The sequence below is a fragment of the Lepidochelys kempii genome, chromosome 1, assembly GCF_965140285.1.
Source record: "Lepidochelys kempii isolate rLepKem1 chromosome 1, rLepKem1.hap1, whole genome shotgun sequence".
Classification (NCBI taxonomy): Eukaryota; Metazoa; Chordata; order Testudines; family Cheloniidae; genus Lepidochelys; species Lepidochelys kempii.
Genome location: NC_136380.1, coordinates 194,769,280 through 194,797,011, shown reverse-complemented (window position 1 = coordinate 194,797,011; position 27,732 = coordinate 194,769,280).

The following is a 27,732-nucleotide window of genomic DNA, read 5'->3' as shown; positions in this document are numbered from 1 at the left end:
CTGTGAGGGATGTTTGTATCCCAATGTACAAAAGGGAAAATCTGTAGTAAACAAAGCATTATCTACCCTCCCCCGGTCTCTGTAAGCAAAGAGCATGATTCTTATTTACAATGAGACCACTTACACCAGGCTGACACTGTAAAGGGTGGTAGTAAATCATACTGCAACTCATGTTCAGGCCCTTTTTCAGTGCTGCAGCAGTTTAAGGCAGCCTTAGTATAACTGAGAATCAGGCCCAAAGAAATAGCCTATAGAATTGAGGAAAAGAAATGTCAGTTTTCAACTTTACTGTACATGTTTTATTGCTGTACGCATCTGGCTATGCAGTGTTTTAGTATATGTGGAGGGTTGCTATGTAAATCAGGGAATAGTAGTGACAATAAAATAATGTAAGGAAGTATGTTTGAATTGTTTTGATGGATAAAACATCAGCCTCTTTGCTTGCTGGATTCACAGGACAGGGCAGTGGCAGAGAAGAAAGAAACGCAATATTAAACCCTCTAAGCACATTCACATAGTCTAAACTGAGATCTAAATGCAGACCACAGGCAGCTTTGAAGAGAAACAAAATATCTTTAGTATACTCACAAAACTGTGCTAAATGCCACATCCCAAATGGAACCATAAAAAAGAGGAAATAAAGTACAAGATGAGCTAGGGCTTTGTTGGTTATTTTAATAGCTGGACAGAAAAAGGTGAAAAAAGACAGTATTTTATATCAGCTTAAAGGGATACTGTCACATTAAATCAAGCAGGCCCTGAACATCCTCTCTGCAAGCCGCTCATGCCCTGTACCTGTGAAAGGGGGAGATGGGGGAGAGTACTGCTTCTCTGGCACTGGGTTCATTCCTACGGGATGGGGATGGGACCAGGAGCTGTCCGCAACATGTTCTGCCTTTGGTTGCCATAACAGATTGTCATGCAGAAATTGGTGAGAAATTGACCCCTGGTTTACAAGATCCCAGCATTAACCCCTGAGCTATGGAGCCCAATGAATAGCTAATAAAGTGTTAAACCCAAGAATGGAACTCAAGCATCTTATTTTCACAATCAGTGCCTAATCCAAAAAGCAGGCACTGGAATCCAACCTGTTCCAAGAGATGTGTATGTAAATAGCTAAGAGATAAAGTGCCAGTAGATGGCACTCAAGAATATTTTAGCATAATCCTGGGGGATTTTAGGACCAATAAAACTCCTTGTTGTACACTGAAAATATTTTCCTCTGCGCAGCTATTCAGACCACAAAGTTTATTCCCTACTTCTTTTGTAATGCCGAGTAGCACTCAGGGCAGATTGTCCACCTTACTCACACTGAGTCACTCCTTACTTCACCAGTGTTCTCACTGCAGGCAGTAAGGAGCTAGGTGCTAAGGGTTTTAGAATCCGATCAGATGCTTGGGTTGCAAACACTGCAAGGGGATACTTACATTAAAATATATAAAATATTACGAAAAAATATTTCATTTTGTAAAATCTTTTAAGAACCTACCCCTCTCTCACACATGAAATTAAAATAAATATGAAACGCAGCAGAAAAAAAAAGGAGGTTAGAAAGGGGAAATTAAATTGAATGTTACTGAATGTCTCCATTCAAATATCTTGCATAAGCAGACATGTCACTTTAATCAGATAAAAATCACCAGGGAATACAGTAATTATTTGTATTACTTCTTGACAGCTATGAAAAGCTAAAATGTTACAGTGCAAATTCTGTCTGAACAGTTCAAACAATTGAAAAATATGATTTAACAGCCCAAATAAACTTGATAATCTCTGGTCCCCAATTGACATGAGGGAAATGTACTTTCATGCTCTCTACATTTATTGAGAATTACCTGCATAGAACCCCCCCCCAATACATGCCAACAGATTTATTAAAACCTGTTAAGACCCCCAGCATCCTGTATAAACCCATTGTGAACGGCAGATTTCATATGCTGTTTTTTCGAGCACAGCTAGTTCTACAAGCTTCATTTCTATTAGCCTGTAGTAAGTCTTTGCCTTTCAGACTCTTTAAGAACCATAGCAAACTAGCAAAGGCCAAGAACTTAATTGATGTTTCTTGCCAGAGGCCCACCTTCAGCACTAATTGATGTGATTGGTTTGGATTTCATGAGGCACAATGACGTGCTGTTCCAACCAGAAGAGGATAAAAGGCAGGTGTGGGCTTATTGTGACGTGCTAGTATTATCATTAAAATAGCAGCCAATGGAAACAAAGGGCATAAGGAATAAAGCTCCATTTTGGGTCACTGTGACTGGAAGCTAGGCTCTTGGACCCTGAGGAGAGGTATAGAGCTATTCTGCTGACTCACCCAGGGAGTCAGACTGGGCAAGTCATTTTAGCTGTTACTCAGGAATATAAAAGACTGAATGAATCTCTGAGGAAGGGAGAGTTAGAGAAAGGGATTTACCAATGTCCATCTGAGGAAAGTCCTGGGGACTAGCTAGCTCAGGAATCAGCTTGGATTAAGCTGTGGTAGGTTTGTTTTTTGTTTGTTTGTTTGTTTTGTTTTAAGTTTTTAAGCACTGTCCTTCCTTGGAGCTTTGTTACTTCAGTGAAGAATTAAGGTAAATCCTGGAAAGCGGGAGTGAATTTGGGGGCAACACCTTCTCATGCATGCTGTGTTGGGGGAAGAATGGTATGGAGTATACCACCATTAACAATCATTATTAGTCCTCATGGCTCTGTCTATAGGGTTAAGATTTCAATAAATCACAATCTTGTAAATTACAATTAAGTAATTATAATAACACATTGTGTGGGGAAAATTGCTGAAACATTATTTGCTGATGGCAAATGATGAGATTCCATCAAATGCATTGTAGGTTAGGTCTGATTTAGTCCCAAAGTTCAGGTAGCTAACCACAGTTTGTAAAGGTATTCCCTTCCTTCTCCTTCCTGGCATTTTCTCCCCTCCCCCCCACCCTCTCTGTCTTTAAAACCAATAAGTTGCATCTCTCTTCCCCAGCATTGCCATTCTGAAGAATTAAAAAATATTGAGCCAGGCCCCCACTACCAGGAGATTAGCTTCAAAGTCATGAGATTTAAAAATAAAATAGGGTTTCTTTATTTCCCTGTTTATGGGATTAAGGTTTCAATAAATCAAAATAGTATAAATTGCAGTTAAGTAATTATAACACTACACTGTGAGGGCTGTTAATTTGACCCCCATCATTCACATTTGGTCCAGCTTTACACTATCTTAAACAAGGCAACCTTCTTTAAGGAATATATTTTTGTCTTGCCACTGAAGTAATTTTCAGCACGATGGTCAGTATAACACAGGGTCATCTGAATCAGAGCTCAGAACCTCAGAGCTCAAAGACTCAAGTGATACAGGACAAATCCCAGTTTATTAGCAACAAAAGAAAGAAATACAAGGGGGGAAAAATCAGGCTAAAACTTCAGAGCAGGGAATACCTTAAACACTGGGCTATCGACTATTCTGGAGTGGGTCATGCTTTTTTCATGAAGCAATTTTAGATATCTCATTATCATTCCATTGTGGAATGATAAAACTTTTGAGGTTTTGAAATTTATTGGAAAATGGCTTTCTTGGTATGGACATATTATTAGGATGGAAGATCAACAAATCATGAAGTGTGTTTACCAACGAATGCTGCTATGCAACTGGTGATCACGTGGTTCTCAAAAGCTTCGGCAGCACGACAAGACCTCCATAGACAGACATACACTGAATATCCAGCCAGACCACCTTCAGGACCTAGCTAGAGTTCAATCTGGACGGCACTCATGGGATTTGCCATGATGATGATAATGAAGAATCAAAACTGGGCCAGATCAGAATTATTTCGAAAGACTCTGGTACCTCCTGCTTCCAGTTGGATTCAAAATACCTCAAAGCCTTTCTTCTGTGATTGGTCAGCATTTCTAGTCACAGCTGGACCCAAGATGCACAGGGGCTTGTGAAAATGAAGGGGAAAGGGAAACAAAAAAAAAGGATGGAAGTTTTTCAAATATCACAGTATCTTCTGGGTATGGGCAGTTGAGGCTAGTATGGGGGGATTCCTATTTTATACAAGCTGTCTTGCCCATCTGTTTTTATAGGATTTTTTTTTCTATTTTTCTACCACATTGAAATATCTCTGTAAGGTCCTGACCTTGCAATCAGATTTGCTAATGCAGACCCCTTCCTTTCTGCAGAGTGTCTTGAGCTCTACACAAAAATAGAGGTTCTCGCTAACTGATCTGATGGGTCTAATTGTGGGAAACTGTTTTTCTTTTCTTTTGTCAAATGTTATTTTTAACTTCCTGATGTCACTCAAACATACCGGGCCAAATTCTGCTCCCAGTTACACCAATGTAACCCCACTGAACACTGCCTACTGGAGGTTTTATTCTTAGCACTTCACCATTTTGGGTCCCTCATTCAGACATACTTTCTCATCTCATCCCCCTTTGTTTTAGTTCTGTCTTTCTCCGGCATTGTATGTATTTCCTGGAAGAATTCCAGAATGTTTGCTCCCTCTAATGAGTTGCTTTTTGCCTTTGAACAACTTCTTCCTCATGTTGATTTCCTGATGTACTTATCATTTATTGATGGCTAGTTAATTATAACCGGGCAATAGATCTTGTTAAACTCCCTGAAACAGCAGCAGTTGCTGACATTTTGTGTCCCTTGGCACCAATGATCTTTCACGGTCACAGATATTTTTTTCAGGCAGGTACTACATGAATCTGCATTTAATGAAATGCAATGAGTCAAGGATTTTTATTCCTCTCTGCTTACATCTCTGTGCATCAGCCAAAAGTCCTGATCCCTTTCTATCCTTGCCTTTGTTTAACAAATGATTGATTTCCTGTATCCACTCTTTTCTATAGGCAAGATATTTTGCCATACCATCAAATTACATCTGAGTTTTTTAGTATGGTTTCCACTACTCATCAAAATTATCCATTGCCCCTCCCTAGAGGCCAACACGTGAAACATCTTTGGTTCTTCCACTTTTCATGATGTATTATTAACATATCACCCTTATTCCTGCTCTCCATAGGTACACACACTCTCACAGGGTCAAATCCTGGATGCTGCTCAGAGCCCCAGTAAATAGGATGACCGCAGGTACTGGGGGTAGAAGGAATTCTTCCCTGGCCAGCCTGTAAAACAGTAGCAGAGCCACTCTGAGATAACTGCTGTAGCCCTACAGCAGTTGGCCTTTTCTTACCAGTCCTGGACCCCCTCTTCTCCATGTGGGTTTTTGCCAGAATATCCACAATGACACAAATCTACCTACACTTCTTCCCTGCCTGACACCGCGCAAAGCTTTGAGTGGCCACTAGCCCCCATGAAGCACACCACAACTCAGTGACACCCAGCTCCCAACATGCTGCCTCTCCTCTCCTCCCAACAATGTGGCCATTCCACTCAAAGCTTTCTGTAAGGCCACAGAGAACGAAGCAAGATTTGCCACCTGGTAAAGACACGTGCATATACGCGTGTACCATAGGCCAGGAATTTGTCATCATGTATGTTGCTGGATCAGTTATCTCTCTCCTTTGACAAAGTATCTCATTCTCCCATCAAAGTGATTTTGAGCTTTTTGCCTGGATTCCATTCTAGATTCTAAAGACAGGAGGATGGGGAACAATGCAGAAATGTTGACACTGACATCAGACATTTTGTAAAAGCTTGTTGAAATTCTGCTGGAATGCAACATATACTGTATTAGGTGGAAGAACTGATCAAAGCAAATATGAGGTCATTAGGACAAATGGTGTACTTTGATATCAGCTGGGGCAGTCATTGTGGTTTGAAACAAGGTTAAAGTTCCCTGAGAGAATGCAGCAATATTAGGCATAGAACATTACAACCACTTTAACAATTAGTAATTGAACCAGCAGTGCACATGCTATATATTGAACTCACTCTTTCTTGCGCCTTTCCTCATTCAACTTGGGACACAGGACATTTTTAGAGAGGAAAAAATTGTCCCTTGATATTGCAGCCTTGTTCCCTCCTAATGTGAGGGTGAGTTTCAAGTGAAGGAAATGTATGTATCGTTTTACACTGTTGATCCCAGACACATTCTATTGATGAAAGTAACGAGAGCAAAACTTAGAATTTCATGAATGGGGAAAGCCTGGCTAATCCTGAGAAGGATGTGTTCAGACTTCTAACCTTTACATTTTGTGTATGTTCGATTCTGTCTCTTGTTCTTGTGTTGAGCCTGTCATAACAAGATAATGTAAATTAGAGCTGTCAATGAATTCCAGATAACTCACCCGATTAACTCAAAAAAATTAATCATGATTAAAACAATTAAGCGTGATTAATCGCAGTTTTAATCGCACTGTTGTACAATAGAATACCAATTGAAATTTTTTAAATATTTTGGATGTTTTTCTACATTTTCATATATATTCTGTGTTGTAATTGAAATCAAAGTGTATATTATTTTTGATTACAAATATTTGCACTGTAAAATGATAAACAAAAGAAATAGTATTTTTCAATTTACCTCATACAAGTACTCGAGTGCAATCTCTTTGTCATGAAAGTGCAACTTACAAATGTAGATTTTTTTTTTGTTACCTAAGTACACTCAAAAACAAACCATGTAAAATTTCACAGCCTACAAGTCCACTCAGTCCTACTTCTCGTTCAGCCAATTGCTAAGACAAAGAAGTTTGTTTACATTTACAGGGGATAATGCTGCCATCTTCTCACTTTCTGGTGACATTGTAAATAAGAACAGGCATTTGCATGGCACTTTTGTAGCTAGCATTGCAAGGTATTTACGTGCCAGATAGGCTAAACATTCGTAAGCCCCTTCATGCTTTGGCCACCATTTCAGAGGACATGCTTCCATGCTGATGACTCTCATTAAAAAAATCATGTGTTAATTAAATTTGTGACTGAACTTCTTTGGGGAGATTGTATGTCCTCAGCTCCGTTTTACCCGCATTGTGCCATATATTTCATGTTATAGCAGTCTCGGATGATGACCCAGCACATGTTCATTTTAAGAACACTTTCACTGCAGATTTGACACAACACAAAGAAGGGACCAATGTGAGAATTCTAAAGATATTTACAGCACTTGACCCAAGATTTAAGAATCTGAAAAGCCTTCCAAAATCTGAGAAGGACGAAGTGTGGAGCATGCTTTCAGAAGTCTTAAAAGAGCAACACTCTGATGTGGAAACTACACAACCTGAACCACCAAAAAAGAAAATTAACCTTCTGCTTGTGGCATCTGACTCAGATAATGAAAATGAACATGCGTCAGTCTGCACTGCTTTGGATTGTTATCGAGCAGAACCCGTCATCAGCATGGACACATGTCCCCTGGAGTGGTGGTTGAACCGTGAAGGGACATATGAATCTTTAGCGCATCTGGCAGGTAAATATCTTGTGACTCCAGTTACAACAGTGCCATGAAAATGCCTGTTCTCACTGTCAGGTGACATTGTAAACAAGAAGCAGGCAGCATTATCTCCTGCAAATGTAAACAAACGTGTTTGAGCGATTGGCTGAACAAGAAGTAGGACTGAGTGGACTTGCAGGCTCTAAAGTTGTACATTGTTTTATTTTTGAATGCAGTTTTTTGTACATAATTCTAAATTTGTAAGTTCAGCTTTCATGATAAATAGATTGCACTACAGTACTTGTATTAGATGAATTGAAAAATACTATTTTTGTTTTTTTTACAGTGCAAATACTTGTAATCAAAAACAAAGTGAGCATTGTAAACTTTGTATTCTGTGTTGTAATTGAAATCAATATATTTGAAAATTTAGAAAACATCCACAAATATTTAAATAAATGGTATTCTATTCTTGTTTAACAGTGAGATTAATCAAGATTAATTTTTTTTAATCGTGCGATTAATTGCAATTAATTTTTTTAATCGCTTGACAGCCCTAGTGTAAATGTTAACTTGATGGAAACAAAGGTTAAACTCTTTACTTGGTTTTCCACTGCCCTGCACCTTGGGTAATCATCTACACCTGGGCCAAGTGGGTGGGGAGTGCTACCAGATCAGAATTTGGAACAGGCATAAATGCAGGGCAGGACAACACAGTCAGGTTCCCTATATAGTGCATTTTGTGTTTTTCTTCGTAACATAGAGCTCCAACCTCCTCCCACTGAGCTTAGAGGGAGTTTTCCCATATACAGCAATTGGATCAAAACCAGGCCATTTATCTGTTTGTATTAGAGATGAGTATGAAGCAAATAAAATGGATTTAAAGATTGTATGCACTTTATTTGCTTCACACTCATCCATAATTTTTGAACTTTGGGGAGGCTTGGGTCCGAATGCTAACATCACAGCTTGCACCTATCTTGTAATGAGCTGAACCAAAGCTCTGGAACTCAATCCACCCAAACTTGGAGAATTTTGGATCCAGAACCAACTGGTGAAGCTCAGATTCATCTGCAGTATTGACATTACTTCTTTATGGCATTTGTTTCTTTCCCCGCTTTCATTTTTAAGTCTTTCCTGCTGTGATGCTGGGTTTTATAGACTAGAGGTTAAGGAGAAACCTGGTTTATGCAATTTAAGCCTATACTCTCCACTTCAATCCTCTGCATTGACCCACACATCCTAGCCATGGTTAAATCCTGCTGGTTCCTCCTGTACATCTCCAAGATCTGACTTGTCCTTTCTTCCCACCTTGCCAAAGCTCTAGTCCAAGCCCTGACCATCCCTCATCTTGACTCCTCCAACCTCCTCTTTGGCTTTTATAGCTGCAACCCAGCTACAATCAAATCAATTTAAAATGCTGCTGCTAAGGTCATCTTCCTGACTTGTTGCTCTTTATGTGGCCCCCCTGCTCTTCAAGTCAGTCCATTGTCTTCCCATCTTCTAAGGCATCAAACACCAAACTTCTTGTCCTAACCTTCAAAGCCCTTTGCAATTTATTTTCAGCAAGCGTATCCATCCTCTTATCGACCCCCTCCATCAATCCACCAGCATTAGCCTTGATCTCTTGCTTGCCTACTCTTGTCATGTGTACCGTCACATTTGTCTCATGCCCCTCCTTATGGATGGGAAAAACGTATCAAAATCCATAAGTCACCTCCTTTAGTCCCACCTAAAAACTTACCTGACATAATGCATACAGAAAACTGCCATCGCATAACTGCTAGACAGGTGCTGAGTTCTGATTATGGCTATTGACTGACTACAAATTGTACACAGAGAATCTGTGCTGAGACATCCTGTTAGTTTTGTTACCTCATCTTCTCCTTCCCACCCACTTGTTTGTTTTACCCATCTGTGATGTCTTGTCATTTATAGTGTGAGTCGTTCATGCTCTACACTGGCCTCCCACAGAATTTCAAGTTCAAGGTCTCAGTCCTGTTCTTCAAGGCACTCCATGGCCTGGGCCCAGCATATCTACAAGATTGACTGAAGCTCTGGGATGAAGACCGGGGTCGAATAGTATAGAATACTCAGCTGAGCACCCCATTCTTCTTCTTGGCCCTGTTTGGGTTTGTGAATCTGGCCATGGGAGAGGAGGCTACTTATCTGATACTCTCTTCTGTGAACATAAGGGCATGGAGGCTACCCCCTATTCACTGACCAGAATAGCTGAGTGAACTAAAAGGGAATGAGCTGTTTTGTGAAAAGAGATAAAATACTGTATTCCTGCCCTTCCTCACCCTAAAAGAAGGGCTAGCAAGGGAAGAATTGTGACTGACTGTGACACTAGACTGGCAGGGGTTAACTCCATATTGTGGGATGAAGAAGTGGCACCCCTGGATCCCTACTGGGAATGCTCCAAGTGCAGCAGTAGTATAAAAGGGAGCAACTCAGCTCAGTCTGGGCTGACAGTCAAAGGGGAAGGATGCTCACTGCAGGCTCCAGCCCACAAAGAGCCCGAGGCTCTGACAGCAGGAGTCAGAAACGCCAAGACCCAGATACCCACAGTCGTCTGGAAGAGCCCAGGGTCACTGGGAACCACCCACATCAACAACCCTGGAGACACCCGGACCACGACCACAAGGGACACAGTAAGAAGTAGCCCGGGGGGGCAGGACGGACTACGCACTGTCCTGAGTATCGTCAGTGTGTTTCAGTCAGATTCCCCATTGACTCAGTGGTGGAAACCCTCCCCACTGACAAGGCCCTGGGCTGGGACCCTGTGGAGCAGGGTGGGCCTGGGGCCCCATACCCCGACCTCCACCAACCCCTAGGTGGTGGCCCGTGGTCCTGACTCTGGCTACTAGGCCTTACCACCCTGTGGACAAGGGCAACTTTATTGACTCTGGCCACTATGCCTTATAACTCTGCAACCTAGAACAGAGCGGCAAACCTGGTCATGGACCAGGAACACCCCCTTGGACACAAGAAGGATGGGGCGCCCCGATCCCCCACCCCATTACACTGATATACAATTCAGGAGCTGGTCTGCTTCTGGGACAGTGCAGCAATGTGCCACCCTTTACACAGGGCAGACTGCAAAGCTGTTATCTGAGCCACAGGGACACTAATTTACTTCCGCATCTCTAAATCCGTGCAACAGCAAATTTAACATTTTATCCCACAGACTAAATATAAACTAATGTCGCTAATCAGCAAAGAGAGACAAAAACATTTCATGCCCAAACTCCACATGGGGGGAAGGAGGGGAATAGCTGTTCCAAAGGTTTTTCATTAATTCTAGTACCATAACATTGTACAGGTTAAGCATCAGCTCCATAAACCAAAGATTAATCTCCCAGTAGAAGGAAGAGAGCCCTTAAAGATAAGAGTACTTATGGAGAATAGTTATAGGGCTTTCGAAGAGAAGAATTTCTTATGTTCCTTGCTGTAATAAACAACAACCAGCCCATAATGCTAGCAGAGAGGATTTCCCTCATCATGTGTTTAGTAATCAGGTTTCAGAGTAACAGCCGTGTTAGCCTGTATTCGCAAAAAGAAAAGGAGTACTTGTGGCACCTTAGAGACTAACCAATTTATTTGAGCATAAGCTTTCGTGAGCTATAGCTCACTTCATCGGATGCATACTGTGGAAAGCGTAGAAGATCTTTTTATACACACAAAGCATGAAAAAATACCTCCCCCCCCACCCCACTCTCCTGCTGGTAGTAGCTTATCTAAAGTGATCACTCTCCTTACAATGTGTATGATAATCAAGGTGGGCCATTTCCAATCATACACATTGTAAGGAGAGTGATCACTTTAGATAAGCTACTACCAGCAGGAGAGTGGGGTGGGGGGGAGGTATTTTTTCATGCTTTGTGTGTATAAAAAGATCTTCTACGCTTTCCACAGTATGCATCCGATGAAGTGAGCTGTAGCTCACGAAAGCTTATCAACAGATAAATAGGTTAGTCTCTAAGGTGCCACAAGTACTCCTTTTCTTTTTAGTAATCAGGGTACATCATGCATTATTTATGGTCAAAAGATAACTGGACAAAACTAAACTCTTGGTTCTAATGGAAATGCTGCCAGACATCAAAGAACAGGGTTTCATCAATAAAACAAAAGGAGAAATAGCTGCAGAGACATATACCAACTGAATACATAAAAATGTACATACACTTACCTCTGGAATCTATACTAAATCTCACTTGGATGGCTTGTAATTCATCGAATTTGGGAAATGAATCATACAGAGAGTATGATATTTCCAAAGTTACAGTATGTTCACAAGAGCTGTTTCTTGTAAGAAGTAAGGAGCCAGATTATGTAGTTCAATAGAGCCATGTTCATGTCATGCTGCCACTAGGATCTGATGTAACAACCCCATGGGAGGGTCCCCACCATGAAAGGGTGATCCTCTGGTGACAGGGAGCCCATATTGGATTTCTTATGTCCCTTCCTATTGCGACTATAGCAGGGAGAGGAGGGAATGGGTGAGAGGAAAGGGGTATGGCCACATGCCTGTGTGATGTGCCAATGCCCACTGCATTTTGAGCCTTGCAGGAGAACATGTCTTGCACTCTGACACAACAACAAAGTGAGTTTACACACACACACACTCTCTCTCTGTCAGGGGCTCTGGTCCTTATCCAACTAACGAGTTAAGAATGTGCTTAAATGCTACACTGGACACTCAGATGCCAGAGTTTTTATTCACATTTAAAACTTTAATTGCTTACAGTCTTCTAGATGTAAAACTTTAAGCTCTGAAAATATTACAATCTATAAACCAGCCTCCCTTTTTCCTCCTCCCAATACCCTCATGTCACAGCCAGGTTTAACACATGCCCAGACACACCTCGTGTGTCCTCACTTATGTCTGAAAAAGGGGAGTCCCATTTTGGTGGCCCTCATACAATGTATTGGCAGAGGGGTCCCCTATGAATGGGCAATCATAAAAATCCAAATCCCATTTCCAATACACTCTAACGTAAACATCTATCAATCTTAGGGGTTTCCTATTCACGCACTATCCAAGCATCTTTCATGGCCGACTGATGATAATGAAATCACCAGTGAAGTTCAGAGTCTCCATCGCTGCTTCTTGGGTATGCACACAGTAACTGAGAATCGGGGCCATTCCAGAATAAACTCAATCTAATCAAAATGTGGAAGTGCGACACTTCACAACACTGCAGACATTTCAAAATTAATCCTTTCCTAGCTGTCACAAAGACTGCATTGGAGTTCCACTTTCACTTCCCAGAAATATGTTATGTGAATCTATATTTACATGAATATTTATTCATTTTTCATAATCAGGCCTGATATACTTGGCTTTCCCTTGCTTTTCTGCTGAGTGGACCACTCAGTAACAAAATGTGGTATTTTAGAAATAGCAGCAGAAATAGCAGCACATCGTTAAATGAAAGTAAATTTTGCTTTTGTGAGTTTTGCACAAAATTTTGCATATATCCAGTTTTTGCCTTAAATGATTGTGTCATGACAAACTGGACATTTTGCACACCACCTTTTCACTTCCTCTTCATCAGTCCTGAGGAATCAGTATTGTATCTGTGGGGCAATGAAAGACATATGGCTGATTTGTACAACAAACCATTAGCATGACAGGATAAACTGATGCATGTAATTCATTGCCCATATTTTTTAATTCTCCCCCTTTATCATACCTTCTACTACAGAATAAGCCCAGTGTCAATAATAAATCAGATCAAATAACATTCTTCAACCATGAAAATGAGAATGGACCCCCATGTGCCACAATATACTAGGGATGATTTAGGTATAATGAAATCAGCCTTTTATATTGATGCAGGGATAACGGATAAGATAACCAACTAGAGATCCCTTCTGAACAAACTGAGCCTCAGCTTTATGCACCAAGTTTGAGGACTCCGGTCTTGAACTATTAAAGGATGATTCACTCTACAATTTAAAATTGGCTTCTTTACATGAGAAAAAGCTCAGTCTCTGAAATTTCCATCTTCAGCCCAAAAATTGCCCTTTCCAAATGTATACAGCACAGTGTAGAAAGTTATTAACATAATTGAAAACCAACTTGCAGATGAAAAACCAAGATCCTGACCATTCATAGTCGTTAAAGAACCCACAGCACAGGTTTGTACAGTTCCAGTTCCTGTAATTATATTCTACCTACCTAAACTCCCTCTGGGGTTTCAAATTAAAACAGTATACTAAATCTCATCTACATTTCTGTAGGGTGTTGCTGTGTGTTATTAAATGCCACCTCAGAGGTGATTATGTTTCAGTGATGGATGAAGTATTATAATAATCCCCACTGCCCACAAAATCCAAGGTGAAAATATCCTAGTTCCTGCTTTCTTTTCACCGTCTGGATTCCAGAGTGACCTGAAATTTCTTAATTTGGACAAGCTTTCCAAATCCAATCCCACTGACTTTCTCTTCCATTTCCTGTTCAGCCTTTTACAATCTTCACCCCAGGCTTTTGAACTTTTATTATTTATTGCGTTATACATTAATCATTAGGAAAATCTTCCTAATGGTCAGGGTGATTAAACACGGGAATAAATGGCCTACGGAGGTTGTGAAATCTCCATCATTGCGGATTTTTAAGAGCAGATGAGACAAACACCTGTCAGGGATGGTCTGGATAATACTTAGTCCTGCCTGAGGGGGACTGGACTAGAGGACATGTCAAGGTCCCTTCCAGTCCTACATGTCTATGATTCTATGCAGACCTTTTCACAAGCCTCAAAGTACTTTATAGAATGACCAGCTCTACATAGGTAGAGATCACTTCACCTCCCCATCAGAAAGCGGTCACCTCTGAGGTGGGATACAGCAGCCCCTGTAGGCCTAACTGAAAGCCCATTGAAGCTAATGGAAAGACTCCGGTTTATTCTGATGGGCCTTGGATCAGGACCTATAACAGTGCTTGCAATACTACAGCACAGGACAGTGACAGGGGACAAAGAAGAAAATGTCCTTCAGCAGGTAAACTTGTTGGAAGGATACAGTTACTGCTGTGACATTAGCTCACGTTGATTTATACTATACGGGAGCTTTAAGATGACTCCGAAAGTAGCTGGTTGGCATAAAGACCATAAAAAGGGAACTGAAGATACACAATATAACTAGCATAACCCTCTCTCATTCAAACCATTTACCACAGCTCTAGCCATTAGTTCTGGGGCAAATACAAAGGAGAAGAAAAGTGAACAAAAAAGTAACAATTAGACAAACTGTTTGTCAGATACTCTGGGCCAGATCCTCAGCTAATATAACACCAGCTAAGAATCTGGCCCTCCAACTCTGAAAAGTTCCAGGATTATTCATTCTAATACAATCCAGTAGAGACAACCAGCCCAGAGAAGGGTGCATCAAACTTCTTCCAAGTAACAAGAGAATTTCATAATGTGTTTAAATCTACAAGCCTGGTTCCTTTATCAAGAGAAAAAAATAATTCCTGAGATCCTGCAATGAGTTGCACACAGGCAGACTTCTGCACCCACACAAAACCTCACTGACTTCATTAGGCCCCTGTGGGGGACAGGGCTCTGTAGTCAAAGATCTGTATGGTAGGATCAGGACTTTATATGTCAATGTAAAAGACTGAAGTTCGTTCTGTGAAGCTTTGGACCAATTCACATGCTTTAAAAAGTCTCTAGTTGCCTACAAAGCTCAGACACAATGGTGACAGGCCCCTTATAATTATTACTATTATTTATTATTTGTAGTATCATAGCACCTAGGAGCACTAGTCATGAACTAGGATCCCATTGTGTAAGGAGCTGTACAAACACAGAATAAAAAGACAGACCCTGCCCCAAAGACCTTACAATTTAAGTATACGACAAGAGTCGGCAGCTAGATACAAACAAAGGGGATCCAGGGAAATGATGAGACAAGATTGTTATCATGATAAGCTGTGGTCTCAGCAGCCTAACTAGCATCAAGGTTGGCCTAGTGAAGTGAAAGTCATATCTCTGCACAGAGAGAGACTTGAGAAGGAAATCCCCAATTTTTATATATCCGTCTTAGGTGCATATATAGCCCCCATTATTGTAGTGTCTGAGCACTTCAAAATCATCAATCTATTTATCCTGCCATCAGGGAGGTGAGACAATACTTTCCCATTATCCCCATTTTACAGATGGGAAACAGAGGGACTAAAGGTATGTCTACACTACGAAATTAGGTCGATTTTACAGAAGTTGATCTTTAGAAATTGATTTTATACAGTTGATTGTGTATGTCCCCACTAAGTCGCATTAAGTCCTCAATACCGTGGCTAGCATCTCCGCTGCCCATTGGAATTCTGGGTTAAGCTCCCAGTGCCTGATGGGGCAAAAACATTGTCGCAGGTGGTTTTGGGTACATGTAGTCAGTCTCTCCGCTCTCTCTCCCCCCGTGAAAGCAACTGCAGACAATCATTTCACTCCTTTTTTCCTGGGTTACCCATGCAGACGCCATAGCATGGCAAGCATGGAGCCTGCTCAGCTCACCACTGCTGTTGTGAGCATTGTAAACACCTCATGCATTATTCTGCAGTATGTACAGAACCTGGCTAAGAGATGCCAGCACGAGGACGATTGTGAGGAGGACATGGACACACATGTTCCTGAAAGCATGGGCTGAGGCAACTGGGACATCATGGCGGCAGTGGGGCTCGTTGATATAGTGGAACACCAATTTGGGGCCAGGCAAACAAGCACAGACTGGTGGGACCACATAGTGTTGCAGGTATGGGATGACTGACAGTGGCTGCGAAACTTTCGCATGCGTAAGGCCACTTTCCTTGAACTTTGTGAGTTTAGCCCATAATCATCCTAGTGGCCATGCTGGGGTGAACAGGACCAAAGACCATTTGGGGACGTCATTCCACTGGGAGGGAATGGGCAAGGATGTTTCTACCTATGTCCTGTCTTGTGAGGTATGCCAAAGAGCGGGAAAACCCCAAGACCAGGTCAAAGCCCCTCTCCAGCCACTCCCCATCATTGAAGTTCCATTTCAGCGAGTTGCTGTGGATATTCTGGGTCCTTTTCCGAAAAAGACACCCAGAGGAAAGCAGTACATACTGACTTTCATGGATTTTGCCACCCGATGGCCGGAAGCAGTAGCTGTAAGCAACACCAGGGCTAAAAGTGTGTGCCAGGCACTAGCAGACATTTTTGCCAGGGTAGGTTGGCCCTCCGACATCCTCACAGATGCAGGAACTAATTTCCTGGCAGGAACTATGGAAAGCCTTTGGGAAGCTCATGGGGTGAATCACTTGGTTGCCGCCCCTTACCATCGTAAAACAAATGGCCTGGTGGAGAAATTTAATGGGACTTCGGGGGCCATGATACGTAAATTCGTAAATGAGCACTCCAGTGATTGGGACCTAGTGTTGCAGCAGTTGCTCTTTGCCTACAGAGCTGTAACATATCCCAGTTTAGGGTTTTCACCATTTGAACTTGTATATGGCCGTGAGGTTAAGGGGCCATTACAGTTGGTGAAGCAGCAATGGGAGGGGTTTACAGCTTCTCCAGGAACTAACATTCTGGACTTTGTAACCAACCTACAAAATACCCTTCGAACCTCTTTAGCCCTTGCTAAAGAAAACTTACAGGATGCTCAAAAAGAGCAAAGAGCCTGGTATAATAAACATGCCAGAGAGCGTTCCTCCAAAGTAGGGGACCAGGTCATGGTCTTAAAGGCGCTCCAGGCCCATAAAATGGAAGCGTCGTGGGAAGGGCCATACATGGTCCAGGAGCTCCTGGGAGCTGTTAATTATCTCATAGCATTCCCCACCTCCAACCGAAAGCCTAAGGTGTACCATATTAATTCTCTAAAGCCCTTTTATTCCAGAAAATTAAAGGTTTGTCAGCCTACAGCCCAGGGAGGAGATGATGCTGAGTGGCCTGAAGGTGTCTACTACAAAGGGAAAAGTGCTGGTGGCATGGAAGAGGTGAACCTCTCCATGACCCTTGGGCGTATGCAGCGACAGCAGATCCAGGAGCTGTGCACTAGCTATGCACTGACGTTCTCAGCCACCCCAGGACTGACTGAATGGGCATACCACTCCATTGACACAGGTTAATGCTTACCCAATTAAAGTCCAACCTTACTGGGTGTCTCCTCAAGCTAAAACTGCTATAGAATGGGAGATCCAGGATATGCTACAGATGGGTGTAATCCGCCCCTCTGGCAGTGCATGGGCATCTCCAGTGGTTCTAGTTCCCAAACCAGATGGGGAGATACGTTTTTGTGTGGACTACCGTAAGCTAAATGCTGTAACTCGCCCAGGCAACTATCCAATGCCACACACAGATGAACTATTTGAGAAACTGGGACGGGCCCAGTTCATCTCTAACTTGGACTTAACCAAGGGGTACTGGCAGGTACCGCTAGATGAATCCGCCAAGGAAAGGTCAGCCTTCACCACACATGTCGGGCTGTATGAAGTTAATGTACTCCCTTTTGGGCTGCGAAATGCACCAGCCACCTTCCAAAAACTTGAAGATGGTCTCCTAGCAGGATTAGGAGAATATGCAGTCACCTACCTTGACGATGGGGCCATATTTTCAGATACCTAGGCAGAACACCTGGAACATCTACAAAAAGTCCTTGAGCGCATAAGGGAGGCAGGACTAACGGTTAAGGCTAAGAAGTGTCAAATAGGCCTAAACAGAGTGACTTACCTTGGACACCAGGTGGGTCAAGGAACTATCAACCCCCTACAGGCCAAAGTGGATGCTATCCAAAAGTGGCCTGTCCCAAAGTCAAAGAAACAGGTCCAATCCTTCTTAGGCTTGGCCAGATATTACAGGTGATTTGTACCGCAATACAGCCAAATCGCCACCCCACTGACAGACCTAACCAAAAAGAAACAGCCAAATGCCGTTCAGTGGACCAAAGAATGTCAGAAGGCCTTTAACCAGCTTAAAGTGACACTCATGTCTGACCGTGTGCTAAGGGCCCCAGACTTTGAAAAACCATTCCTAGTAACCACAGATGCGTCCGAACGTGGTGTGGGAGCAGTTTTAATGCAGGAAGGACCGGATCCAGAATTCCACCCTGTAGTGTTTCTCAGCAAGAAGCTGTCTGAGAGGGAAAGCAACTGGTCAGTCAGTGAAAAAGAATGTTACGCCATTGTCTACGCTCTGGAAAAGCTACACCCATATGTTTGGGGATGGCGTTTCCACATGCAAACTGACCATGCTGCGCTACAGTGGCTTCATACTCCCACGGGAAATAACAAAAAACTTATTCGGTGGAGTTTAGCTCTCCAACATTTTGATTTCGACATCCAACACATCTCAGGAGCTTCTAACAAAGTGGCTGATGAACTCTCCCATGAAAGTTTCCCAGAATCAACTGGTTAAAATTGTCCTTAAGATGTGGAAAATATTGTTAGTCTTTATATACTTGGTAGTATATTTAGAGGTGCATGTGTCTTATTAACTCTGTTTTCTCCTAGAGCTCCAGGAAGAAATCACAGCCAGCATTTTACCCTATCTGTGATTTGGGGGGGCGTGTCATAAATATAAAGGGAAGGGTAAACACCTTTAAAATCCCTCCTGGCCAGAGGAAAAACCCTTTCACCTGTAAAGGGTTAAGAAGCTAGGATAACCTCGCCGGCACCTGACCAAAATGACCAATGAAGAGACAAGATACTTTCAAAGCTGGAGGGGGGGGAGAAACAAAGCCTCTCTCTGTCTGTGTGATGCTTTTGCCGGGAACAGAAAAGGAATGGAGTCTTAGAACTTAGTAAATAATCTAGCTAGATATACGTTAGATTCTGTTTTGTTTAAATGGCTGATAAAATAAGCTGTGCTGAATTGAATGTATATTCCTGTTTTTGTGTCTTTTTGTAACTTAAGGTTTTGCCTAGAGGGATTCTCTATGTTTTGAATCTGATTACCCTGTAAGGTATTTACCATCCTGATTTTACAGAGGTGATTCTTTTACTTTTTCTTCAATTAAAATTCTTCTTTTAAGAACCTGATTACTTTTTCATTGTTCTTAAGATCCAAGGGTTTGGGTCTGTGTTCACCTATGCAAATTGGTGAGGATTTTTATCAAGCCTTCCCCAGGAAAGGGGGTGTAGGGTTTGGGGAGGATTTTGGTGGGGAAAGACGTTTCCAAGCGGGCTCTTTCCCTGTTATATATTTGTTAGATGCTTGGTGGTGGCAGCAATAAAGTCCAAGGGCAAAAGGAAAAATAGTTTGTACCTTGGGGAAGTTTTAACCTAAGCTGGTAAAAATAAGCTTAGGAGGTTTTCATGCAGGTCCCCACATCTGTACCCCAGAGTTCAGAGTGGGGAAGGAACCTTGACAGCTATGTTTAAAAAACTGCCCTTTACGTAGCTTCTGACACAGTCAGCAATCAGCTATACACACCAGAGGGCAGCTTTTTCACTGCCAGGATGAAAGTTGGCTTCATGTCAGTCATTCTTGCTATCAGACTGGCGGCTCAGTGTTAGATTTAGTAGCATTTCTTCTGTTGCTATGGAAAACTGTTGAACCTTAAAAAATGTATTGCATATTCATTAGTGATCACCGCAGTAGATGGGGCCTTAAGGCAAAACACAGATGAAATAATATGCATCTTCCTGTGACATTTGCTGGCTAATGCACTATCCATGAAATTACAAATAAAATCCACCAGGACCAGCTGCTCATTTTATCCACATCCGTCCAATCAGACTAACTATTAAAGTTTATTTCCAAGCTAGTTTCACTTAGTTCACCTGGAGTCTCTACAGAGCAGAGCTCTTCAAATACTCCCAGTTTATTCCACAAATGTTTCCCATCAATCTACAAATAAATAATTTGTGAGTCATTTCTTTTCCTCTGCTTTTGCCAGTTCTATAATCAGATTTACCGGCCTTTTCCCCGCTATTCATACCTAGAACAGTGGTTTTCAACCTTTCCAGACTACCTTTCAACCTTCCAGGCATCTATTTGCCTTACATACACCCAAGTTTCACCTCACCTAAAAACTACCTGCTTGCAAAACCAGACTTAAAAATACAAAAGTGTCACAGCACGCTATTACTGAGAAATTGCTTACTGTCTCATTGTTATCATATAATTATAAAATCAATTGGAATATAAATATTGTACTTTTCAGAGTATAGTATATAAAGCAGTATAAACAAGTCGTTGTATGAAATTTGAGTTTCGCTAGTGCTTTTTATGTAGCCTGTTGTAAAACTAGGCAAATATCTAGATGAGTTGATGTACCCCCTGGGGTACATGTACCCCTGGTTGAGAGCCACTGCCCTAGAAGGCAGTGGAGAATCTCTCCAAAATTAATGCAGCCTCAAATTCTATCTATGTTGCCACTGAACTCCTCTCTGCTGTGGAACTCCACTTTACAGCCCAAGGAGTGCCTGGGACAGCTGCAAGCAGGGGAAGCTGCACAGGAGACATGCTGAGAGAAGAGTAGGGGAGAACCACAGGTATGTGGGACGTGGAGAATCTATGCAGACAAACCTCAATTCCAGCACATTTCAGCTTCTGGGGGCTGAACCTTCCTTTCATTCTTGATCGAAACTCCTTCCCTGGAGAATAATCTAGTGAAAACATCTACACTATGCATGTTTTGCCAGACAGGGGAATGATCTGACCAGTATCAATGATCAATGATCCACCAGTAGCCTGCCTCCAGCACTGGCCACTAGCTGATGCTTCAGAGGAAAGTAAAAAAGCCTGACCAACTGTCCAATGCTGAAGGAAATTTTACCCAGTCCTGCCTTTATCCCCTGAAACACAAGATTGCATTACCTATTAACTTAGCTTGCATAAATACATTAAAATTGGTACTAGATATTATTGGTCATAATATGTAGCCCTTATCAGTTTTTATACCCTTTTCTTTTCAGATCTCTCTTAAAGAAGACTTTCTACCCATAATGTCATGTTAACTTCTTTTTTGTTTACAGTAGTTCATTATTAACCTTTTTCCCATTGCAGCCCCACACGAGCAAAGTATCCCACACTTTTACATTGAAATATATAATTTAGTTTCTTTTTTTAATTGAGACCCTATTTATTCTGTGTGTGTGTGTGTGTGTGTGTTCCTACATAATGTGAATTTTTGCTTATATATGTATCGCATCCTCTGTCAGCTGGGCTCTCTAACACCTTTTGCTATAGATACCAATTTTGAAATTGCAAGTTAATTATGCAGGAGTCCAGAGAGGGCACTTCTTAAGACTTTTTTGACATTTAAATCCTTCATTCACACAGCATTGATCAATTCTCTAGTAAGCATGCATAACAGCTGATTGAATGCATATCTCACTACACACCACTAAGGCAATTTTTCCCTAAAATCCAGGGTGTAAAGATCTTTTTGAAACGTGTGTTGAGAAAGAAAATATCCTACATACATTTTATACATTTAAGTAAGCTGGCCATTTTGAAGCATTTCAAAAATAAATGTCAAAAGTTCCCCTTGTACACTGTATTTCAGGGGTTCATATGTGAGTTATATTATAGTCAAGGTAACTTACAAAAATAGACATTTATAAATGGAAGATCTGAACTTATAGGAATGCATTATAGTAATCCAGTGGTAAGTCACTAGTCAGGTCACTATTCACTAAACAGAGATCATTTTCTAGCACTGATTTTCAGAACTGCTCTTGTTGGAGTCAGTGGGTGTTCAACACCCTAAGAGAAGGAAATATAGTATCCTACAGAGTGAAGTCCTGCTGTGTTTTAACCTAACTCAACAGGCCACTAGATGTCACTTGCATTTCACAGAAATAGGAGTATGAGTTCTCTGACTGTAAACAAAGAAAGGAAAGAGAAAGCTGAAGTATTTCTCAAGTGTCCGTCTTGACCTCTGCTACTTGGTGCACTGAGCTTCCTTGCCAGGTCTGGGCAATATTTCTTTTTCTTCTTAACAATCCCAAAGGTGTTGCAAATTTGATGAGACATTTTGCAAAAAGCCTCATTACCAAAATAAGCATGACAATCTGAGGGAACCATTTGGTGCAGAAGAATATAGACGTATTTTGGAAAGATTACACTTCCTTTTTGTGAGCGTAGGGTGGCTGCTGGACTGTTTCTGTCCAGCAGCAAGACTTTCTTTTTTTCTGTTTTGTTTTAAAATATGCTCTTCTTAAATGGCTTGATCTGAAGCCAACTGAAATCGACGAAAGACTCCTATGGACTTCAGTGGCCTTCTGATCAGGCTGGTAAAGAAGACAGGAGGTTTGAAGGTTTCACTTTGTTTTTAAAGTAGCCAAAGTTAGGGGAGGAAAGTTTGTGTCTTACCACAAAGACATCCACACTAAACATTAAAATGCTCTGAGGTTTTGATAAGGGCCAGGTCAGATTTCTTTCCCTTCATGTTGCTTTCATTGGCACTGCTTTCTTGATGAGAGTCCTAATTGCATTGGGGGCGTCACTGACGTTTAGTTTAATTGGTTCATTTTAAATGCTAATTTAAAAAAAAAAAACCTGAAAGCCAATCCATATATTTAATCTGTGGCAGGTGCTTGGTTATCACAACCTCTCCCCACCCCCCATTTAACACTTGATCCAAAAAAAGTCTAATTCTATTTGCTCTCTGTCCTAGAGTTGGATCCTTAAAATGGTTTCATTTAATCAGGTTTTGAATATTTGAAATTATTTACTGATAGTATTACATATTGGATGCCTCCGTTTCCTACAGTCTTTCTGGTATTATTACCCTTCTCTTGTGGCTGCTAGAGCTTTCTCCTTACAGTGGCCTTTCCACTCTGTACATTTCAGCCTCACCCTGAAACTTTTAAAAATATCTACATAACATGACATGTAAGTACTGCCATTCACCTGCAGCACTACTGTCATGCTATCAGCACTTGGGGGGTGCATAGCAGCCATGACACAACAGTGAAGACATGGTATATTTTAGCCAGTGAAACAAGAAAAAATCTTTATTCTTATGAAAATACCACGGGGTGGGTTTGGGTTTTTTTGTTTTTTTTTTAAAGTCTTTAGAGTTAGTATCTGTCATAAATATAAAGGGAAGGGTAAACCCCTTTAAAATCCCTCCTGGCCAGAGGAAAAAGCCTCTTATCTGTAAAGGGTTAAGAAGCTAAAGGTAACCTCGCTGGCACCTGACCAAAATGACCAATGAGGAGACAAGATACTTTCAAAAGCTGGGAGGAGGGAGAAAAACAAAGGATTTGTGTCTGTCTGTATGCTGCTTTTGCCGGGGACAGAACAGGAATGGAGTCTTAGAACTTTTAGTAAGTAATCTAGCTAGGTATGTGTTAGATTATGATTTCTTTAAATGGCTGAGAAAAGAGCTGTGCTGAATAGAATGACTATTCCTGTCTGTGTGTCTTTTTTGTAACTTAAGATTTTGCCTAGAGGGATTCTCTATGTTTTGAATCTAATTACCCTGTAAGGTATCTACCATCCTGATTTTACAGAGGTGATTCCTTTACTTCTATTAAAAGTCTTCTTGTAAGAAAACTGAATGCTTTTTCATTGTTCTAAGATCCAAGGGTTTGGGTCTGTGGTCACCTATGCAAATTGGTGAGGATTTTTACCAAACCTTCCCCAGGAAGTGGGGTGCAAGGGTTGGGAGGATTTTGGGGGGAAAGACGTGTTCAAACCACATTTCCCAGTAAACCCAGATAAAGTTTGGTGGTGGAAGTGGAAATCCAAGGGTAAAATAATTTTGTACCTTGGGGAAGTTTTAACCTAAGCTGGTAAAAGTAAGCTTAGGAGGTTTTCATGCAGGTCCCCACATCTGTACCCTAGAGTTCAGAGTGGGAAAGGAACCTTGACAGTATCTCTACATAAGAATAAGAAACTATGTACCAGTAACAAATTTTATGGCCCTGAGTCTGCAACTTGTTGCATGCTGACAGACTGCCTGCTCCTTTGACTATACTGAGATTCTATGTGAGCACCGAGGGCTCCCCACATGGAGTCATTTGCAGGCTCAGAGCTAATTACTGTCCAAGTCCAAGGTGGGTACATCACTTCATTTCCTACAATCCCCTCCTCCCCCAGTCCCTACATAATGGCTGAAGTCTTGGATCTACTGAAATCAATGCGGGCTTTGACATTGACTTTAGTGGGACCAGGATTTTACTCAGTACCTCCCTAGCAAACTCATGTGTCTTTCTCTTGCCCATCTGCGGTTTCCTTTAGTTGACAGATCAGTTCTTCCCATATCACATGACATTCTTCAGTTTATCAATTAGTCTTATAAATATGGGAAAAGGCTCCTGTGTCATTTTCACTGTTGCAAATGAGGAGTCAATGGAGTTGCACGCGTGTAAAAAATAATGTAGGTAAAAATCAAATCAAGCCCAAGCATTCATAGGAAGTAATATCAACCTCCTCAATAACAATCCAGTCTTTTAAGAGGGGGATATGACTCTTCCACTTTTTATGGGCAACAACACCAGTTTTACAGGACGTTGTAAACCCATGTGTAGAATAAAAATCAAGTAGCAAATATAAAATTTTGTGGGACTACTTACATACTTACTTTTGTGGGACTTGAGCATGTGCTTTGCTGCATCAGAGCCAAAGCACTCAGCACCTTACATGACTGAGCCCAGAGTTGTGACTTAGTTGGTTATTTGTGATTATGTACTATTTCCATGTGTATTCACACATTTCTAATTCTAGGTTATTCCCATTGCAGGATGTATTAAATTATTACCTGTGCTAATTCTTACACTGCCCTCACACATTGTTGCCTAGTAGGTCCCATTTGGATACGCATGTAGGAGTCCAAGACATTTTGTATGGTTTCAAAATGTTATTTCCTTCTCTGGCCCTCAATATGTGCAGTGTTTGGCAAGATCAGGCTCCTGTTGGAGTTCTGAGGCCCCAAAGAGTATGTTTAAAACTGAGAATATCTTTAAAAAAATGACTTTGAAGTGTCATTCCGTGCGAATTTCATATGTTGCTGTTGAAGTAGGGAGGCTCAGCTCTGTGGCCTCTCTCAGGCATGCCAAAACTGAGGCGCTACTTTTGAAAAGTTAGCCCTAACATGATACTTTCAGTCCATGTTCTGTGTTAGGAACTGAAGACTGGTCACATGTGTATTGTACGATGTGCAGCGCTTTTCACTTACAAAACTAGTCAAGACAACAGTGCCTTGTGTATCTTATCTGCTCACTTCTGTGCTAACACAGGAGACACTACTTCTCTCTCTCTTTCTAGGTATGTCTACTGCACTCCTGTATGTTGCATCTGAGCCCTACTGCTAAGGATGCCCTTGATAGTAGTAAACAAGTTTTGTTATAGCCAAAATTCACAGAGTTGTCTGGGGATTAGAGCGGGGGATGGGGAGTCAGAACTCCTTGGTTCTATTCCTTGCTCTGACAGTGATTTTCTGTGTGACTTTGTGCAAACCACTGGATGTTTACAAGATTTAAGATGATGAGACTGCCTCTTCTTCCCCTCCCCTCCTTCTCAGTTTTAGAAGACAGCTAAGATGGCTTCTCTGTCTAGAGAACTGTTGTGCTAAAAGGCACGAAATCCCAATCAGTAAAGCATTTAGAGAGAGAGAGAGAGACTGTGACAACACACCTCTTTTGTCAGGTCAGGGCTCAGCTTTTCTCCCTCTGGCATTGAGGGGGCCTGGGGCAAATCAGTCCCATTCCAGAGGTTAAGTGCTTCACATTGGTTTATTTACAATATTTTATAGGGTAGGCCTTAGGCTTGGCTTGAGAGCTTCTTTAAACAAAACAAAACAAAAAAAATTCCTAACTCCTACTGGAGTAATTCCTCTTTTTATACTGGGTGCCAAGCATAACTCCCTCTAGGTTCAGCTGCACTGGGAACCAAGGCCCCCACCCCGCACAGAAATAAACACAAGATTTCCCCTTATAGCTTTGTTGCCAGCTCTCATGATTTTGTCACAAGTCTCGTGATAATGGTTTTCCTTAAAGCCTCAGCTCCTGGAGTCAAGTGGATATGTGATGATTTCAGCCTTCATTCTTAAAGAAAAAGTAAGTTTCTAGCCCTTATGGCTGTGGAGAAAGCTTCAGAACATGACCCTGGTGCACCCTAAAGGCTCAAAAAGCAGAAGTCAAATAAAAGACCACCAGATCTATTATTTTTACATAATCTCATGGTTTTAAAACCAGTCTCATGATTTTTGGTGAGCCTGACTCACGATTTTTGAACATTTGGGGTAGGCAATCTTGTTGTAGGGGAAAAGAGTTCTTTACCTCAGAGAAGCCTTTTTCCCTCACGGCACACAACCCTTCTGCAGCTTGCTTCTCATCTCATCTAATCTCTCTTTTCTCTCTCACTGGAAAAAGTTCTTAAAAGTCACAGGCTACCCTTAATTAGACTCAGGGGTCCATAATTAACCAGTGGTAACCTCTTTCAGTTCATAGCAAAAAGGGATCTAACCATTCTAAGACTGATATACCTGCTTTCAGTCAGCCTTCCAGAACTGTCAGGTCTGACTTTGTCACAACACATACACTCACATGAATACCAAATTAACAGGGCCTCTTCCTCCCTTCCTCCCCCTGGGCCAGTCAGAGTCTGGGATGACAGAAGTTCAAAACCTCCTGAGCTATTGTGGTGTAGCACAAAGGAGAGCAACACAACACATCTTGATAAGTAGCCTCCAACACCTACTTAAATGACAATTGGACAAGTTGTTAGCTTCAAGGATCCTCTCCAAGGAAGGGGCAAGTTTGTTTTGCGAGGCAGGAATCCTGGAGATCAAAAGGCCTGAACATCTTTTAAAGGGGACTCTACCTGAAGAAGAGATACAGTTTGTGAGTTAAGGGAACAGACTATGCCACCCAGACATTAGGGTTTTCAGGGAGTGTATAGAAAGCTCAGAACTACCAGGATCCCCATGTAAAAGATGGTTGGGTATGTGGCAACCTAGACATACATGCAGTCAGTTTGATGGTTTCAAGGTATGTTTTCTCTGAAATGTTGTGTTCTAACTAAATGATACTTTGCTTTAAGAAGGCTGTTTGGTCCCTGACCACCACTGTCATTGCCCCAGAAGGAACAGAACTGTAGGGTCTGAGCCTAAGTCTGAGGTAATCATGGTTAGTACCAGTGGGCTGCAGCCAAGGCCCGGTCTGAGAGTGGGAGCATCATGGTGATTCCATCCAGAGGCAGGTGAAAGCTCAAGGCCTGGGACCTGAGAGCAGAGTGCACTCAACGAGGCCAGGCGGGGTCAGAGGGGCAATTAACCTGATAACTGAGACAATGGTACAATGACTTATGTTAGTAAAGAAGATGATGCAAAATTCAAGGAACAACACTTCAGCCACATTTGTATGGTATCCTCTAATTCCTGGTGGTGTGTGTGACTCATTTCAGCAGCTCTTTTGCACGTTTGTGGTGCCCAGGGATTTCTTGAACACTCAACAGTATAATTACTATTTGACTATGATCTT